Consider the following 20,094-nt stretch of genomic DNA (forward strand, 5'->3'; position numbering starts at 1 on the left):
TGTAACGAGTAAGATGACTTTTATCTCTATGGTCTATAACACACGTGGGCAATTCGCTGTTGCTCTTCTATTTGAATGTTTAAATTGTCGTCCTCTTCTATTCTTAGAGGTGTAAATGCCAGGCAGGGATTTAGAATGAGGGTCCTGCAGAAGCCCATACCTATGCAGTAGTTAGTCGATGAGAGAGTTGATAGGAAGCATATGGGTGTTCATGGGGTGTTCTGCTACTCAGTGATGGCTGATATATGGGTAGCTTTTGTTAAAACTTGAACACAGGTCACAGAGATCACCAGTTCTGAGCGCTGATCACTCGGCTCTCGGTAAAGATACGATTGATTATATAGAAAGAAAGTGTGACGATGGCTTATGTTTTCTGTTCAGTAATATGTAAAGAAGATTAGTTTAGGATTACAAAAAAAGACATTAACTAACTATTACGTTTGACTTGTGTTCACCCCAAAATGTTCAAGTTGATTTAGCTTCTGAGATGTATCGACTCCTTTGAAACAGTCGTGCACGTCATGGGAAGATGAGATGGAAACGCGGGATAATGCAGTGTGTTCCCGAGTATATGCTGGGGAGGTCGTGCTAAATAGGTGTGGGACCTGCACTGCGGAACATGCGAGGCCGGGGTTGCTTTAGGTGGATAGGCCAACAAGGTGACAACTCTGTAGGACTGCCGCAGACTGTTATTAAAGGCGGTGAGGCTGAGGGGCGGCAAAGGTGTTTCACAAGTCAATTATAACTTGGGTGAGCCGCGCCTCGCCAACCTGCCTGACGCCGTGTACTTAGCCGGCTGCTGTTGGCTTTTGTGTGGCGGAAATTATCGAAGTGGATCCAGTAAACTCGAAGAAAACAATGTGTTGGTGAAGCGTGGGACACAAAGACGTTATGGAAAGACCACCTTGCGAAAAAGGCAGATCGGCTTGACAAAGTCGACTTTAACATTTTTCTTAGTGACACGAACACCAATCATGAATGTAGTTATATAAATGGAATTCTTCTTTTAGACTGTTTATTGAATTGCAAAGAATTTTTTTTCTATTTGTTTTTCGCTTTTTTCCTCACCCACTATTTATTTTCTCACGTATTTTATTACGGGCAAAAAGAAAAATGCTCAGCTAGTACCGTGGGACTGAGAATAACGGGGAAAAAAAATCAGTAAAAACCCTGAAAATTATCACCATAAATTGAAGTGATACAAAAAAAAAAAAAAAAACAGAAACTTTCCTAATCAATACATTAAATTTAGGAGTCTGTAATTCTGGCGTGAAGGTGATGTACGCGGAGTGAGTGAGGGGGACTAATACATACGAGTTGTGAAGCGGTATCACATAACGAGGCAAGACAAGCACGCTGCTATCTGCACTAGACTCAGTAACACGTTCTTTGAGTCAGCAGAGAAGATGGAAGGATATACCATTACATAGCGAAACACTAGAAAGTTGTCGATGCAAAGAGAAAGAGAAAAAAGAATATGTAAGGTTCAGTAACATGTTCTCTGAGGTAACAAGAATACAGAATGGAAGGATATATCATTGCACAGCGAAACATTAGGAAAGTGTACAAAAATAATGAAGGCTCAGTTCAGGGAGAAAGATAGAAAGTTATATCATTGCATAGGGAAACATCAGGAAGAAATAATGAAAAGGGAAATATTTGCGTTTTCCCTTCATTTTCACTGATGAAAACCTTCTATATGTATATCTGTTTTTTTCAAAGTTTTCTCTTCAAAATGGTTCAGAATAATTCTTTTCAAATTCACCATCATTTTTCCCATTTCTATCCTCAATTTTCCTCCTAACCTTCCCACGATCGTACACTTACATTCACTGCTACTTTCCTTAAAAAGAAAAAAAATTTTCTCCAAAATTCATCTCCCTCACATTTCACTGTCTTCAGTATTTAGTCACTATCCTTCCCTCTGAACTCCCTCTCTCTCTCCCTCTTTCTCTCTCTCTCCCCCCACGTCGTGCTCCCTCAGACGGTCGACGCTGCACCTCCACCAACACCTCCAGACCGAGACACTTGGCGCGGCCCAGGGTGGAGGCGCGTCGAGTAACGCCTAACACCTGGTTAAGCTCCTTAAGGCCCTCATTAGCATACTCCCGATCCTCTTACCTTTCCCTCCGCGACCCCCTCCCTTCCTCTCCCTGCCACCCTGCTCTCTCTCTCTCTCTCTCTCTCTCTCTCTCTCTCTCTCTCTCTCTCTCTCTCTCTCTCTCTCTCTCTCTCTCAACACTTAAGACACTTTATTATGCCTGTTAATGAAATAGAGTCTTATAGCAAATCATAAGGTCAATAAACACTCATTGTTGACTAGAATGTTTCCTGCGATCACGTTGAATTTAGAAACTAGGAAGAATGTAAATATATACAACAAAAAAATACTGAAAAAAATTAAGAATAGGATGTAATAGCAACCTCTCTGAAGAGGGCACACACACACACGCACACACACACACACACACACACACACACACACACACACACACACACACACACACACACACACACACACACAAAAAAAATATCTCCACCCGGCCGGGGAATCGAACCCCGGTCCGAAGATCGGAAATAATGAGCTCTGAGCTCGTTCCGTAGGGTAACGTCTGGCTGTCTCGTCAGAGACTGCAGCAGATCAAACGGTGAAACACACACACACACACACACACACACACACACACACGTTAAGCATTTCAGTTCATTGTCTTAGTGTCCCCCCCCCCTGTACATTTTCAATGTAATTTTTTACATTGCCAAAGTAATAAACCGTATATTATTATTATTATTTTTACACACACACACACACACACACACACACACACACACACACACACACACACACACACACACACACACACACACACACACACACAACCACAGGCATGCGCGCACACGCACACAAATATATTACTTGTAAGTGTTAGAAAAAAAATTCTTCCTTCTTTAGTATACTCACCGAATTAACTGCTGTTGGCATTCCGTAACCAATTAATCCCCCACCAATGGCTGAGACATGTCCGTACACTCGCCAAGCTAAAATTAACGAAGGTCAATATACCGTCGCCTACATTCTAGTGAGTCACCGCGTCGACGTGAATGTGTCAGAGAAGGGTGGTGGCAGCATGATATTCGTAGGCTTGGTTGGGCTGTGCTGGGCTGATGGTGGTGGTGGTGGTGGTGGTGGTGGTACTTACCTAGACGCCTCCCCGTGTGGTTAGTCTAAATATAGCCCGCATCTCCGCTAAGCTAATTTAAGCGTTGCTGGTATCAAGGTTTTTTTTTTTTTTTATATTACTAAGGTTCCTTCTCTTCCTCATCCTCCTCCTCTTTTTTTCTCTCATTTACTACTACTACTACTACTACTACTACTACTACTACTACTACTACTACTACTACTACTACTACTACTAATACTAATGCTGCTGCTGCTGCTGCTGCTGCTGCTGCTGCTGCTGTTGCTACAACAATAACAACAGCAACAGCAATAGCAGCAGTAGCAGCAACAACGACAACATCATCAACAACAACAACAACAACAACAACAACAACAACAACAACAACAACAACAACAATCACCATTACTACTATACCGTACTCAGATAATGCATTTTTTCTAGACTAACCAAAACAATGCATATCTTTAGTTTTCTTTTCTGTAAAAACGTTCATTTCTTTTATAATGATACTTTGAACTTTTCTCTTTTTACATATGACTACACACAGTATTTTCAGTTCTCTCCTCTCCTCTTCCTAGCATTAAAGAATGTGTGTGTGTTTTCAGCGTTCAATACGCTTACATCTTTCATCACTCTCTTTTCTCTCTGATTTCGTTATCCTCCTTCCTACATTTATCGCCTTCTTCCTTTCTTTTTTAACGCTTCTTTCTGCTCCTCTTCCTCTTTCTCCCTCTTTCCATTCTCGTTTAGTCCTCCTCGTCTTCATATTCCTCCTCCTCTTCCTCCTATTACTACTATTTCTTCTCTCCCTCTACACGCAGTATTTACACGGCTCCCTGCAGGTAAGAAAGTAGACTCGGCTCGTGAAGGCAGCAAGTCTACGATAAATATGCTTCCCCTCCGGACCACAGAAAGGGGGGGATTGGGAGGGATGGGGAGGGAAGGTGAGGGAAAGGGAGCAACAGGAGGACGAGGAGGAGGACTAGGGGGAGCGCAGGAGTAAGGGTTGGGTAGAAGGAAGGGTGAAAAATATAGAATAAAATATTAACTCGAGGGAAGGAAAGATACGAAAAGTTTGGGGAGAAAGACAGGATTAAGTTAAAAAAGAAAGAAGATAAAAAAAAGTGCTTTGAAAAGTTTAGAGAGAGAGAGAGAGAGAGAGAGTGAGTGTGTGTGTGTGTGTGTGTGTGTGTGTGTGTGTGTGTGTGTGTGTGTGTGTGTGTGTGTGTGTGTGTGTGTGTGTGTGTGTGTGTGTTAAATAGACACATATACAGGCAGACAGAAAGACAAACACAGACAGTAGCTGGTACCAGAAAGCTGAATACGAACAGACACACAGACCATATCAGCTGACAGACACACACACAGACAGACAGACGGGTGAGCGGACACAGACATTCCAGACACGAACATATCACCTGAAAATGGAAATTGAAACAAAATCCAAGTCAGCTCATACGCTTCCTAAAAAAATAAATAATAATAAATAAAAAAACATCAGACTAATATTTCCAGAGCGGGACCTGCGTATCTTTTATTAAGTACGATTCGTTAGGACCTTTTTACATCAGTCGGAGAGTAAAAGTCAAAAGAGTCCCTGTAAGAGTCATTTTTCGCTTGGATGCCGCGAGAGTGCCGTCCGTGTAGCTGCTGCCGCCACGGAGCCTGCACCGGAATGGGAGACACGGAAAGATCGAAAAAATAACAAAACTAACAAAGAAAGTGTCTAAACATTCCAATCAAGGTCTTTTCTTCCCGAGAAAGTTAACTCGTTATTTCAAGGCCAGATAATTGACCAAATTTGTTCCTCTCTAAAGGGAGTGAATCTTTTTCCCTCTAAGCGACAGTGAGAAACCGTGTAGGGCTATACCAGGTGGCGGCGGCCGAGGGATGGGAGGAGACGAGCTGTGGTGTTCCGGACTGGGGAGCGTATGGGACTGTGAGGTTTATAGAGGCAGCTTGGATTGGAAGAAACGGAGGTTGTTAAAGGATATTTGCTTAGTGGATATTGGTTAAGTAAATATGTGGCCTGGTTTCTCTCTCTCTCTCTCTATTTTTTAATTTTTTTCAAGACAACACAAGAAGTTGAACTGAGAAGGGAAAGTTCAGACAGTGGGAGAAGACATCATAAGTGTGTAGTTTTAACCCCTTCAATACTGGGACGCATTTTGACCCTGAGATTTGTGAACGATTAACCCATTTTATTGACATTAGGAAGGGTCTATGGAGGTCAGAAGATTAATGGCCACAATCTTCACTATTTAAATCCTCCTCCACATAAGTTTCTGGACCTGTAGAAAATCACCAAATATTAAGTAGAATGAATATGGAAACGCGTCCTGGTTTATGTCACGTGTTGCAGGGAATTGGATCACAAACTCCCAATATACTTCACTGTTGCCTTTCCTTCCTTTTCCTTCCCTTTAGAGTGGCGCCAGGCAAGTGACAAGCGGTAAAAATAAAGGAGTTCGCTTTGTTGTTATTCTTTTTGTGGATGTGCTTGTGTTTATCCATACTAGTACAAACACACTCATGAATCTACCTCTGTTCCTCTCCCTCTCTCTCTCTCTCTCTCTCTCTCTCTCTCTCTCTCTCTCTCTCTCTCTCTCTCTCTCTCTCTCTCTCTCTCTCTCTCTCTCTCTCTCTCTCTCTCTCTCTCTCTCGTCTAGCTCAATCCAGGATGCAGGTTTCCTTTGTGTCTCATAACTCACCTTCACAATTACTTTCTCTGCAGACATACCAACTCTCTTTATCCTTTTGAAACTCTCTCTCTCTCTCTCTCTCTCTCTCTCTCTCTCTCTCTCTCTCTCTCTCTCTCTCTCTCTCTCTCTCTCTCTCTCTCTCTCTCTCTCTCTCTCTCTCTCTCTCTCTCTCTCTCTCTCTCTCTCTCTCTCTCTCTCTCTCTCTCTCTCTCTCTCTCTCTCTCTCTCTCTCTCTCTCTCTCTCTCTCTCTCTCTCTCTCTCTCTCTCTCTCTCTCTCTCTCTCTCTCTCTCTCAGGGCCTCACCTGTCACATTAACAAGCAGACATTGCGAATCAGTGTTCTATTTTTCGTTATCTTTGTTTTGTTTTGCCTTCCAGATATTCAGATTTCATTCTTCCTTCGTATAACATAACCATCCATCTTAATTTGCTGGAGTGTGTACGTTGTGTCAGGTGAATGTAACTCCCAATCTTGGATAATCTTTGTTTGGGAGTTCCTTACACTATAGTTGCATTAAATTTTGAAGTAAATGTAATGTTAGATATGCAGTATTGTGAAAATTTTATCTCTACAACATTGTTCTTCCCCTTTCGTGTCTCTGTTGTCAAAAGGAGACTGGTCTTGTAAGGTTATAGATCAAAAGCAGAGGAAAGCCATCTATCGCTATTTTCATTTACAGTAACGTGATGATTACTCGAAAAAAAAAATTACGTAAGACTTCAACTTGGTATAAACATTATTAAAACTTGTCTGAGATTTGGTTTTGTATTATCTCGTTAATTTTCAGTCAATGCATCTTTTTCCTTCTTTGTCATTTCCGATGCAATCCGCATTATAATGTAAAGAAAGTTTGGTTTTCATTTCCTGATAGAAGATCCATCGATAGAGGAAAGAAGCTAACAGTCACAAGTTTGTCGATTTTCTTTTTCTTTTCGATTCATTCAGTTTGATGCACAGCAGTGTGAAATGACTATCGCCCAGTGTATATGCTTTTAGAAGTGCTTGTGTGGAAGAAAGCTTGTTAGGGTGGTTGTGTGTGTGTGTGTGTGTGTGTGTGTGTGTGTGTGTGTGTGTGTGTGTGTGTGTGTGTGTGTGTGAGTGTGCATGCGACAATTCTTTCATATATTGCTTGTTTAGTATATGATAAAACTGTCTTTATCAGTAACTAGAAAGACACCGTTAACATAAAAAGATGAATATAGAATAATAGGACAAAAAATCAAATAATTCAGACCGTTTAGTACCCATAGCTTCACCTGCAACAAGCGTCACAGTGCTCCTGCCCGCCACCCCATAAAAAAACATCGACTTGAAAACAATTACACAACACTATAATGCTAATTACTTACTTGTGCCACTGATTTTTTCCCCTTTTGCACTCGCGCCTCACTATAACGAGTGGAGTTTTAGAGCACTTTGTAATGATTAAAATTTACCCTTCCCTTCGTTTCCCAGAGAGAGAGAGAGAGAGAGAGAGAGAGAGAGAGAGACTTGTAACGATGTGCTTTTCTTTAAACATCCCTTCCCTGTAATCCGTCTTAGTATAAATAGACGTAAATACATTGCATAAAACAAGAGAAAGAGAGAAAGACAAAGACAAAGACACAGACAGAGACAGATAGAGAGATAGTGAGAATGCAAGCTAGTCAAGTCAGCGCTCCCTTCCTGTCAGTACATTCCAACGCTCTTGTACATTCCGCAACACTCCCCCGATCACTACTTTTAAAGCTCACAATTTTTTTTCTCCCATCACCAGTTAATTATTCCCATGCTGATAAAGTCACGCGATGGCATTTGCTTTGTGACGCACGAAACTGAATACCGTGTGCGCTTTTTTTTATTTCTTTGTGGAAAGGAATAGGATGGAGAAGTGATGCAAGGAGAGGTGGAAGGTAAGAACGAAGAGGAGATGCTATAGGACATTTCACAGATTTCTGGCTATGCTTGGTTGCTGGCACCTTCACTGGGTTTATCAATGGCGTTTTTGTTGACGTGGACCTGAGTCTCTGTTCCGTTAAAAAAAATATCATGGAGAGGTGTAAAAAAAAGACTTGTAAGAAAAGATGGTAAGACAGGGATTGAGAAAAGAAAAAATACGAAGAGGAAAAGGATGTGAAGGAAATAAAACATTAACAATTATTGTAATAAAATATGGAGGGAAAAGAAATTAGTGAAAGGATAGAGAATTGGAGAAAAACAAACGAAAATTGAAAATATATGGAGAAAAGAGAATTAAAGCCGGAGGATGGGACTTTGAGGAGTAATGACGATATAAGAAGAGGTGTGAGAAAGGAATTAGTTGGAATTAGTTGAAAGAAGAAAAAGGAAAAGATGGAGAATGATAAAATGACAAAGAAAGGAAACAATTTAGTGGAAAAAAGAAAGATGTAGGAAAGAACCAATAAAGGAAAAAGACGTGGCAGGATACTGGGAGAAAGAGAGAGAAGACAATAAAGGGTATAGAAAGGATAAGAGGATAAAGACTGGAGCAAGGGACTGATAAAGAGGAGCAGGATATGAACATATTAATAATAAAAAAAAAAAAAAAAATATCTCGTTACGTGTTTATTAAAAGCACACAAACGAGTCACTTTGGAGTCGCATGAATATTTTTTTTGGACGCGTCAGGTCACATGGAAAGTGCTCGCCCAGTTATGCCTACCGGAATAACAAGCAGGAGATTTGTGGAGTTTGTGTCAAGCTGGCCGTCGGTCTTATTGCTTACTATACAGGAAGAACACACACACACACACACACACACACACACACACACACACACCACTGGCCACCTCGTAAGCCACATTCACCTCATTATTTGACAGCCCGAGCCTTGCACTGTCAAGATTCAATATTAGATCGTTTTTATTTGTACAGTATTAATCAACTAAAAGAAGGTGTTGAATTTGACACACTAACACAGGAATGCATGAAATCAGAGAATGTTAACCCAAATATCGAAGTAAGGATTTTGAAACAGAGAGACATATGGGACACTAAAGAATATAAGGAATGTTACAATAAGCCATCAGCTCCACACGTGGCAGGCCTTGTATACATAAATCAGTTTTTTTTTTTAATTTCCATAATGGATATTTATTAATCAACAAGCTAAGTTATACTCACTAAGTCATACTCTCACGCATTTTTTCACAAACTAAGATGTGCGTAGTAATATAATACAGTAGAAAAGAACAGGTAGACAAGTAAATAGATAAATGTGTAGAAATTTTGAATGTTTTCCATGGAATATTCCAGACACCTGCAATATTATCTACTTAGCTCATAATTCTCTCAAGAGACAAAAGGTTTTATAATAAAGAGATTATACATTTCCGGCAAATGGATGACGTTTCTAAATCTCATTTGTAACGTTTACCGTAAACCACGTCTGTTAAAAGAGATTAGGCTCCTAACGAACCTACGTAATGGTATCGATTGTTCCTGCCTTCATTATTACATGCTGTGCTCTGAAGTGTCTGTTCCGTCCTTGTCTCCTTACTACCTACCTTTTCCTAATATAGATCGTCCTTTTTTATGGGTATTATTAGGTAAATGGTAAATTGTTTGGTGTTCCTTTAGTGCTTTGTCTTATTGTGTATTTAGATAGTTGTTTATTTATATATCTATTCATTTATTTACTTCTCTGATCGGTCCTTCTCCACTTTCTGCCTCGCCTTTGCTAATATAGATCGTCCTTTTTATGGGTATTAGTAAGGAAATGGTAACTTAGTGTTCCTTTAGTGCTTTGTCTTCTTGTGTATCTAGATGGGTGTTTATTTATATATTAATTAATCTATTTACTTGTTCTCTTATTGTGATAGTTGACTCTTAAATGAGCATCAGTAAGTAAAGGGTAGGTTGATTTATGATGTACTTTTTGCTTTACTGTGTATCTGAATGAATTTATGTTATATATGTTGATATATTGTCTATTTTATCAGTTATTATTTTTACTTATTACACATGATGATTTAGTATTTCCCCTTTGTGAGCCAAACTTTTTCATCATAAATGGTCTTTCACAACTCTTAATTGTTATTGCTTATTGGTATTATAATTATATCGCATTAATTTCCTCAGCAGCGAAAATAATACAATAATGATGATATTCTCACTGTGAATCTATCTATTTTTTCTCGTCTCTCGAATAAAACATATTTCTCTTCCAGATGCTCTTTCGTGACACTCAAGCATTATTGTCTATTATAACCATTACATAATTGAACCTTTAATTTTCTCCCACTAAACCAAATGTAAAAAGATGAAGTCTCTACTGTGTTTTCCGACATATCCTTTCCTAGCATGTAAGTAAAGTCACACACACACACACACACACACACACACACACACACACACACACACACACACACACACACACACACACACACACACACACACACACACACACACACACACACACACACACACACACACACACACACACACACACACACACACACACACACACACACGCAGATACACCCTCATACCTAGACAAATAACAAGAGCAAAAGGTAAAAAACATAAAAAAGTAACACCACCTTTGGGAGCTGCAATGAAACAGCACCGAGGCAACACAACACCACAATACACTATACAACACACAGACATTCGCGCTCACCTCATCCGCTTGAGAAGAAGATAATTTTCCAAAGTAGACGACGAGCAGCGTGATCCTCCATCTGGGCGCCACAGAGCACACCTCGAGTCTGTGAGGCATGACATTACTCGCACAGGGAATAAACACAAGGGTCGCCCCATTAATCACGTGTAGCTGTAAAACAAGAGGCGTGCAATTTAACTTCTGTAAATCGCCAGCCATCTCCGTGATCACTCCAGGGCAGTCACGTTTCTGCTGGCCACACCTAATTCTCCTCCTCCTCCTCCTCCTCCTCCTCCTCCTCCTCCTCCTCCTCCTCCTCCTCTATCTCTTTCCATCCTTCTACATAATCTTTTGCTTTGCTTTTTATCTTCTTCTTATCCTTGCTTTCCTCTTTCTCTACCCAGTTCTCTTTCTCTCTCCTCCGCTCCCTTCTTTTAGTCTTTTTACATGGTCCGTTACTAGTTTTTGCATATTTCTTAATTTGTCTTGTTCCTCTTCGTCTTCCTACTTCTTATCCTCCTCCTCCTCCCCTGTGTTTTATTGTTTTACATACGCTACTGACAGCTTATGCTTTTCTTAATGTTTACTTAGTTTCAAACCAATATTTTTTTCGCTCGTTTCACTCATTTCTTTCTTTTCTCTCCTTTATCTCATCCTCTTCATCTCTGCGTCTTCTTCTTTCACATCTTTCACATTTCATTTCTAGTTTTTGCTTCTATTTTATTTTGTTTTTTTTACTTCCTGCATTGTTGTTATTGTTATCATATATATCGTTTCCTCCGCCTTCTTCTCCTTCTTCCTACGTTAGTTTACATATCCGTTTCTATGTTTTTTCTAATTATTATCTAATATATTTAGTTTTTGATTAGTTGGGTTCGGCATTTATCGCCTGGTTTCATTTTCCGTCTCCTCCTCCTCCACCTATGTATTCTATTATTGATCTCTGCCTCTAGTATTTCCGTAATTAAAAGATTATGTTTTATCTCTGGTTACTGATATTATTTTGTTAAGTTTCAATTATCTTCTTTCTCATTGTCATCATTACCATTACCTGGTCATCTTCCTTTTCCTTCATTGTGTACTACTGGCTGTATATTACTCTTGTGTTCATTAACTCCTTTAGTTTTTATCACTATTGAATTTCCCATCCTCCCTTTCGTCCTTCTTTTACTCGTGGTCATCTTCCTACTTAACCTATTACTGGTATTTGATCTTCTTTCTTTAATTGATATGTTCCATTACCTCTTCTGTAGTTTCTGATCATCTTTCCATCTCCTTCTCCTTTTATTCGTTCTCATCTTTCTCCATCGTCTATTATAATGTTCTCTGATTCCATATTTCTTTAACTGATCCGTTAGATTACTTTTATATAGTTTGTTATGATCTTTCTTCCTTCATTTATTACTTGGGCTTGTCCTACTTTATTTATTGTCTTTTATCTCATCTCTTCATTATGTCTCTATTTATCGATGCTTTCTTCCTGTGTATTTCTCGATTCTCCATTCAGCCATTCATCATTTACGTAGTTTAGTTTGCCATCGTGACCACATAATTCATCCCTCTAAGGTCTTTGCTTTCTTTGTTTACGTTTCCCTTCCATTGCTTCATCCACTGGTGCCCTTCCTTTGTGCCTCCATCCTTCGCGACGCTGCTTGGAGGGAGTCGAGTTGTTTCTCGGTACATACCCCACTCCCCTCGCCTCCTTCCCTCCCTCCCTCCCTCCCTCCCTCCCTCCTTCCCTCGTCCCTTCATGACCTAATTGGCGGGACGCAGGACTGTCCACACGTCCGGCCTGTGTCCAAACAATCCACCCCGCTCTCCGGTGTCCTGACGAGTACACACACACACACACACACACACACACACACACACACACACACACACACACACACACACACACACACACACACACACACACACACACACACACACACACACACACAGTAACCTGTCAAAGTGGCGCCGCAGGCAAGAAATCCATTTATTTGATGATTTTTAAGTTCTTCACCAATCCTCTGCTCGTTCCATCCCTACCACCAACACCATCACCACCACCACTACCACCACTACCACCACTACTACTACCACTACCACCACCACCACTACCACCACCACCACTGCCACCACCTTACTGAAGTACATCGGGTGCGAGGAAGCCTTGTTGCGTCGAGTTGTTTATATTTTTATGTCATATTTTATTCCAGCGCGGCGTAAAGGTGTTCGCTTACCTATTGTGGCCTCGGGCTTTATAAGAGCTGCACGTTGATTGCTTACTAGATCACCTGCGCTACCTGTCTCCTTTCTTCTTTCACCTGGATGCTTTGAAGGAAAAGTAAAGGCTTTCTTTCGCTAGCTATATAGTCTTACTTTTTATTTAAGCTTCTATAATCTTCTGTGACTTTTTCTTTTCATCACGTGGATGCTCAGAAAGAAAAGTAAAGGTAAATATTTGCTAATTTACCTTCTAATTATTTATTCGCCTTTCATTTTTCTTCAGTTGTTAATGCACAGTGGCCGAGATTCGTGGAGGTGACATAGGAGGCAAGCATGATCACCGCTATGTTTCAATTACTCACTGAAAGACCAGATTATAAAACGGCAGGCGATGTTGTTTATAGAATCCCGTCCTTGTATACCTACGCAGATTGACCAGTGTTGTGTTTGGCTTGCACCCAATTTACAGTGTATTATGTTGGTCAATATAGATAGTTAAATGTAAATCATGATATTCTGTGGCCAACATATTTACTTACGTACTTATTTGCATATCCAGTGTCAGAGAGAGAGAGAGAGAGAGAGAGAGAGAGAGAGAGAGAGAGAGAGAGAGAGAGAGAATAGGCATTGTGTGTATGTGCCCGCAGCCTTGTTTTCACCTGGTATCCCTTTAAAGACCAGTTACCTGTAATTTTCTCACTGCGCCACTAACCTGAGAGAGACACGCACCACACGCAGCCTCTGTTGTCACCTGTGTTGCTCGCGTGTTGCTGTGGCCTGCTGTCTCTTGCTTCCTTCACACCGCCGCGGCCTTCACTTCACAATCGCTTGCTTCTGTTTCTCTGGTCACTATTTTACTTTACGGAGGTTTGTAGTGAAGATAACACGTGGTGAGGGATGAATACTGGAGAGCTACTTCAGTATTTGTCAGGAATAAAGTACTTACCTCGAATTTGTCACAATGTTCTCACGATCTTGTATTACGTTCATTTTCTTTAGTTACTTGTTCATTCGCTTGTTGTCCATTTAATTTTTTTGCTCCTTTTTTTTTTTCTTTCCTTCTCCTTCTCCTCCTTCCGCTTTCAACTTTATGGTGTTGTTGAGTGAATTCATAGCAGTGCATGTCGCTATTATCTTCACTTACAAAATATATCACTGGTTATTTTTCTGCTTGGCTTCCATATATACAAAAGAAAACATACGAACATAGATACATGATATATACTTGCATACATATCGGTTCATTTGCCTTTCATTAATGCATGCACAGGCTGCGAAGAGAGAGAGAGAGAGAGAGAGAGAGAGAGAGAGAGAGAGAGAGAGAGAGACTATACATAAAATTCTCTCTCTCTCTCTCTCTCTCTCTCTCTCTCTCTCTCTCTCTCTCTCTCTCTCTCTCTCTCGTGTCGTAGCGTGTACCTTTTAAAAACAGACCGGATTAAGAGATTGTATGTAAAAAAAAGCCAGGTATACGTACCGTTGTTATTCCTTTTTATTCGATCACAGAACCACAGAATAACACCGAAAAACATGAAAGAGAAAGAAAAAAATGTTATCTGAAACGAAGAAGTAATAAAAAACGTGTATTTAGATTCATCATATTAGGAAAGATAAATAGTTGGTGGAAAGTGAACTCTATATTCTTCATTTCGTGGTTCGTCTTGTATCCTCAACGAGCGGTGTATGGTTAGCTGTATTTTCCAGGATGTTAACCTCTTTAGTACCATGAGTCGTTTCCACATTCATTCTGCTTACTATTTGATGTTTTTAAATACCTTCAGAAACTCATATGAGGGATTAAAATATTGAAAACTGTGGCCATTAATCTTCTGACCTCCATAGATCCATCCTAATGTCAATGAAATGGTGTGATCGTACACAAATCTTAAGGTAAAAATGTGTCCCAATATTGAAGGTGTTAGATATCACTGCGATGGATGCGACTATTCAGCCATCCTGTCGCTGTTACTGCACCACCTGGAAGCACATGAACACGGTAACATTGGAACTGATTCTTTGTTGCTCACCTGCTGATTGGTCTACATATTTCCGTCGTGTTGTCAAACGTTCGGCAAATTAATCTCTTCATTACCAGGATGCCATTCCATCTTCATTCTGATGACTATTTGGTGATTTTATACAGCTTCAGAAACTTATGTGGGGATTAGAATAGTGAAGACTCTAGCCATTAATCTTCTGACCTCTATAAACCTTTAACCATATGTAAATATAATCGTCTAATCACACCCAAAACTCATGGTAAAAATGTGTCCCATTACTGAAGGGGTTAATGTAATTCTGCTCTCTTCTGTAGGATACCAGATAATACAAATAAGAAAAAATGTCGTCTTTCTTACTTAAAGAATCAAATATTTATATTATGGTACAGTGGAACCACGCTCACTTTAGGGGTCGAGGGGTCTCCAAGCGCACAGGTTAGAATCCTGGCTACTGTCCGAGTGTAGGTAGGGCTTCCTTACTCAGCCTAACATTTCCTCCCAATGGGTGGGGTTTCAGATAGGAGGTCTCCTTTAGCCTGTAAATTCCTGTGAAAAGCTCATATGGTATAAAAAAAAGGAACGTGCCTTTAATTCCGTGCCTCCATCAGTATCGATAGAAATATTCAAAAGATTGTGTCATATTAGAGGAAGAGAAACACTGTTTCTTCTTAGAAAAAAGGAAACTAAAATGTAAACAAAGAAACACCATGTGAAAAGTTCAGCCTTTATTTTCACATTTATATACACAAAATGAAACTCTTCGATATAAATCCTGCATCTGGTATCCCAACCGTAACAACAAAGCTCAAGTAACATTATAGAAAAGGAGCAGTAACGCTATGGGGAGGAGGGGCTGCTCTGTCACTCCCTGCCACGCACGGGAGGAACTCTAGACCCGGCGAGGGGTGACTGCCTCGCCTCGCCCTAGCAAGCGGCTGGCACCGAGCCACCTACAGCAGAACATGAGGACTTATAATAATATGTACGTATGCGTTTTTTCTTCCCTTTAAATAGCACATCAACATTACAGCCAGTCGGGCCCCCATAACGTAAGCGTAGTATTATGTACACGAAGGTTCTGAAGCTCCGAACCTCATTTCCAAGGCTCCGAAACTTATTCAGACATTTGGGTGACAGTAAGCAACACATATCGCGCCCCCACGCAGTCACACGCACACAAACGCGCGCGTATACACACACACACACACACACACACACACACACACACACACACACACACACACACACACACACACACACACACACACACACACACACACACACAACTCAACCCCTGAGACTCCCCGCCTTGGGTTCATTGGCATCGACATGGGCCAGATCTTCGTGGATTAACTGAGGCATTGAAATTCCGACACGTGGACACAGGCGGTTGAGTGTGGCCAAGTGGGGACTAACATTAAGACAGGGTGGCGCGCTTCACCGTAGAGTATGTCAGTTTCGCGGCGACCATCACTCGACGGAACACTCAGCGGTGCTCTATGACTCCCGGGACGTGGTGAGCCCCAGGTGGGTGCGGGACAGAGAGCTGCGCATTCTGGGGGGCGGTTTCTCCAGTGGCGTTGGTCCAGCCTGCGTGTTGAGGGCGGTGCAGGAGTGGCGCAGCAGGGAGGCAGGACGGTCCCTTTATGGCCACTTGTAGCTGGCGGTGAGAGGGCGTGGCAGCAGTGAAAGGGCCAGCCACACCTGCACAAACATTCTGAATTTTGTTCCACATCAACATTTATGCCAAACCTAGAAAGGAGCTCGTCAGAACACCTCACAAACAATACAAATAACGCAACCCATTTGAAGAACAGCCTGCGTAAGCTCGGAGATCAGCAGAACACACAGGGAATTCAAAAGAACAAAAACCAACATAGGATACAGGGACTGCTGATTGGCGTGGTTATATGAGGGCGAGTCTCGAGGCGCCCGAGAGAAACAGACGACCTTGGCCACCGAAGAGGGAAGGTCATCACAAACACACATGGATCACTCACTAACGTCCCGACGAGATGCGTCTCTTAAAACACTCGCCTCACTCTATATGATGGTCCTGTCGGTATTGATCGATGCAGCGTCATCATTTAGGTGACAATGTGGTCTTGGATGAGGACTATTGCTCTGTTCCTCCTCACGTTCCTTAATTCTACGCTTATGACCTAACACACCAAACAAGGCAACAAAACATAGGAGAACGAAATTCATCTGCCCTGTCTGATAAAAACCGTCTCAAATAAACACCTGTCATAGTCCTACAGAATAAACATGCACACGCACAAGCACACACAGCATAGACAGTGCAGCAAGTATCCAGTTATCCAAGTGTCATGCAAATCTCTCTCAGAACAGCAAAATCACTCAGGCGAGATCGTCACAGCGTCACACACTCGGCATTCAATAATTAGACGGCATTAAGTGAAATATCTAGACACACGCATCATTCACTTGCTCTCTTACCGTGTTATCCAAACCGGTTAGTCGTATACACTGTAGTCAGAGTGTGTGTGTGTGTGTGTGTGTGTGTGTGTGTGTGTGTGTGTGTGTGTGTGTAGGCGCTTCTACACACAGCCTCGGGGCAGCCACTGAAGAAGGTCAAGAGCCACACAAGAGAGAGAGAGAGAGAGAGAGAGAGAGAGAGAGAGAGAGAGAGAGAGAGAGAGAGAGAGAGAGAGAGAGAGAGGTTTTTTTATTTCTAGTTTCCAAAGAAAGAATAGTGTTTGTGCATGCATACAGAGAAACAATTCATTATTACCTTTCTTTTATGTGTATGATTGTTACAGAATAAAAAAACAATGTAAACAAATCTGGTTTTCCGTTCATCTTTCTTTTATATTTCATCACCAAATAGGGGGAGAAGGAGACATAAGGCCGATGACAAGAATTATTCAACCATTTCAGTGTATTTCATAACTATAGACATCTTGATAAAGGTCATTAACCCCTTGAGTACCATGACGCGTTTCCATATTCGTTTTGCTTACTATTTGGTGATTTTGTAGAGCTCCAGAAACGCTTGTGTGGGATTAAAATAGTGAAGACTGTGACCATTAATCTTGTGACCTTCATAGACCCTTCCTAATGTCAATAAAATGGTCTAAATCGTACAAAAATCATAAGGTAAAAATGTGTCCCAGTAGTGAAGAGGTTAATTCAGAGAAGCATGATTAACATTGTATTTAAGCATCAACAATGTATATTTTGGACTTATTTTTGGACATTCCTACAAATTCAAAGAACTTTTTTTCTGTTAACACGTCTGTAGTTGATATTTTCAGGCCGTATTTCATAAAAGGAGCTACATTTTTTTCACTGCATTAATTATTTAAGAGCATAGGACGAGATATACTTTCAATATATCAAACTTTTGAAAATAAGAGACAACATATATTTTCTTTTCTTCATTATTAATCCTTTCCTTACTAGACATTTTTTTTCCTTCCTCAATGCTTATTTCATTTTTTTTTTTTTTTTTGTGATCGGCGTAAATATTTTTGAAGCAGAAAAACAAAAATATCTTCTTTTTCCCTCTTTTTTCTTCTATCTCCATGAAAATAGTTTTAATAGTGCTGGGAAGATTAAGGAAGGATGACCGTAGCAGCATAATGGTTAAAAAAAATGATAAAATAAATTGGAAGAATAATTGCAATAGCTTCTACACAATGCAAGTGACATTACCTCTCTCAGCCCCAGACAGACTCTACCTGCTCCAATATTACGCCCACAGAGTATTACCACAAAACAGATTAATGAAGAACACATCCTTGCTCGCTATCACTTGCATATTCATAAGCAAACAATACTCGGTTGAAGGGAATTCCGTAAATTATACCGAAAATGTGTTTCGTCCATCCGGATCTGAATACCGTGTTCCGTTGTTGTTGTTGTTGTTGTTGTTGTTGTTGTTTTATTCATCATCATTTTTGTTGTTGTGTCGTTACTTTGTCAAAATCGATGTAAAATGTGGTTGATTTATCCCTCTTCGTTTTTACATATTTTGTGTCGTGTGTGTGTGTGTGTGTGTGTGTGTGTGTGTGTGTGTGTGTGTGTGTGTGTGTGTGTGTGTGTGTGTGTGTGTGTAAAGTGCAAAACTCAGACACTCACAGAACGAGAAAAATTAACGAAAAATAAGGAAACCAAACAGCAGCATCCAATCAGATGCAATACAGACACACAGTCAGAGCGGGAGAAGCGTCAAACAAGTGAGAAAAATGGAGATGGGTTGTGCAAGAGTAAAGGATGTACTGCGAGAGACAAAAATGAAAGTGATGAATGCAAGGAAAAGAATCGAGGAGAAATACTGTGGCTTAGCAGAAATGAACAGCGGGTTGTGAAAGAGGTAAAGAAACGGTGAGGGGAAAAATAAAATACAATGTGAAAAATAAAACCAAGAAAAAAGAACAGAAGAATGAAATACGACTGAGTGAATTGTTTGAGCTCCAGAGAGAGAGAGAGAGAGAGAGAGAGAGTCGGCGGTGTTGCTGTTGTAGCTTCCTCCATAATAAGGCCTCTGTGTGGTCGATCTCCCAATTATTAGGGTAAGCCCACACAACCTTGTAAGCCCAACACAACAGTCAGTGATCCTGGGAAGGGCAGAGAAACAGTCGATCTAACCTTTGCCCGACGGACCACCACCACCACCACCACCAGCACACAAACGAACTGCACAAACGTTACAATTCTGCTCTTGTCGACGTCGCACCGCTGATAAAAGATTTCTTTTTTGCCTATACTTTTTCCCGAGGGACTTGTGAAGTATTTTTGTGATGTAACAGGGTAGGTATAGATAGATAGGATTTTCTGTTGTGGCTGCGCGCGTGTGAGTGTCCTAGTTTCTTTTTTCCTTTTCCTTTATATATTTGGGGCCAGCCAGCACGTAGAGAGGCGGTGATGAGATAAATTGTTTGTCGGCGCGGCGGCGTGAGTGGGATGACACTGATCGCTTGTCGATAGGCTTTCAGTCACTCAGTTTTATGATTCTTCTCAGCGCCCGATAGGTCTGCCAGAGTTTTTTTTTCAGCGACGGGTTTTTTTTTTATATATTTTTCTCTATTCTATTTGTTGTTGAAAGTTGGTTGTTGTTGTTGTTGTTGTTGTTGTTGTTGTTGTTGTTGTTGTTGTGTGCTGGTGGTGATTTTCTTGTTGAGTTTTACTATTTCCTTTTTTTTTGTATTTGTTTTGTTCTTGATTCATGTCGATTTTGTTATGCTATTTCTTGTTGCTTGTTGTTGTTGTTGTTGTTGGTGATGGTGGTGGTGTTGTGGTGTTGTTGGTGGTAGTGGTGATGGTGGTGGTGGTGGTGGTGGTGATGTTAGGGACGGTTTTCTTGTTCTTCGCTTTGTTTACTGTATTTCTGTATCTTTGTTTTGTTATATTTCTCTTGTTTTTGATG

This window comes from Portunus trituberculatus, chromosome 16, assembly GCF_017591435.1.
Source record: "Portunus trituberculatus isolate SZX2019 chromosome 16, ASM1759143v1, whole genome shotgun sequence".
Lineage (NCBI taxonomy): Eukaryota > Metazoa > Arthropoda > Malacostraca > Decapoda > Portunidae > Portunus > Portunus trituberculatus.